Below are 521 nucleotides of genomic sequence, written 5' to 3'. Positions count from 1 at the left end.
TCAAACGGCAAACGAAACTGAAAGCATAACGAAACAGCGCTTAGAGAGTATACTCGCCGTGTCAGCACGAGCGCAAAGCTGCGCGCAGCAAAAATGACACGCATATTGAGGAAATGATGGATGGTTTTCAAGCGAAAGTCAAGTAAAAGACCGCTTCTTAAACCAGAGAAGGTGAACATGCTGGTATTCTTGTGGTGACATGCAAGCACTTTCACCGTTAATTTTGCTTTTCTTTTTGTTTTCATTTTTGAAAAACGTATCTTTGCTGTTTACCTTAAGCTATTTAGGCTCTCTTTTATTTATTTATTTATATTTTTGATTCCTCAGTGTTTGCTAAACGTTCTGTAATTTATTAGTCGGTATATAATACAGCATGTGGTGTGTGCCATGCCTCATCGTTTTCGTTTTTGTTAATAAATGTTTTGTAAGCTAATTTGCCATTGTATCTTACTGATTTATTGTTGTTGTGCTTTTTGATTAAGAATAACAATGAATCCATCTTTTGTTTTAGTCTTAAAAAA

The 521-nt window shown here is 35.1% G+C and overlaps 1 protein-coding gene across 1 annotated transcript in view; it reads right to left on the bottom strand.

The window, feature by feature from the left end:
• Nucleotides 1–521, bottom strand: part of plxnb1a (plexin b1a) — an 84,547-nt gene that overhangs the window by 7,498 nt on the left and 76,528 nt on the right. The window lies entirely within an intron of this gene.

Source organism: Sinocyclocheilus anshuiensis, unplaced genomic scaffold (assembly GCF_001515605.1).
Source record: "Sinocyclocheilus anshuiensis isolate Anshui unplaced genomic scaffold, SAMN03320099.WGS_v1.1 scaffold201, whole genome shotgun sequence".
NCBI classification, from domain to species: Eukaryota; Metazoa; Chordata; class Actinopteri; order Cypriniformes; family Cyprinidae; genus Sinocyclocheilus; species Sinocyclocheilus anshuiensis.
This window is presented reverse-complemented; position numbering and strand designations above follow the sequence as displayed.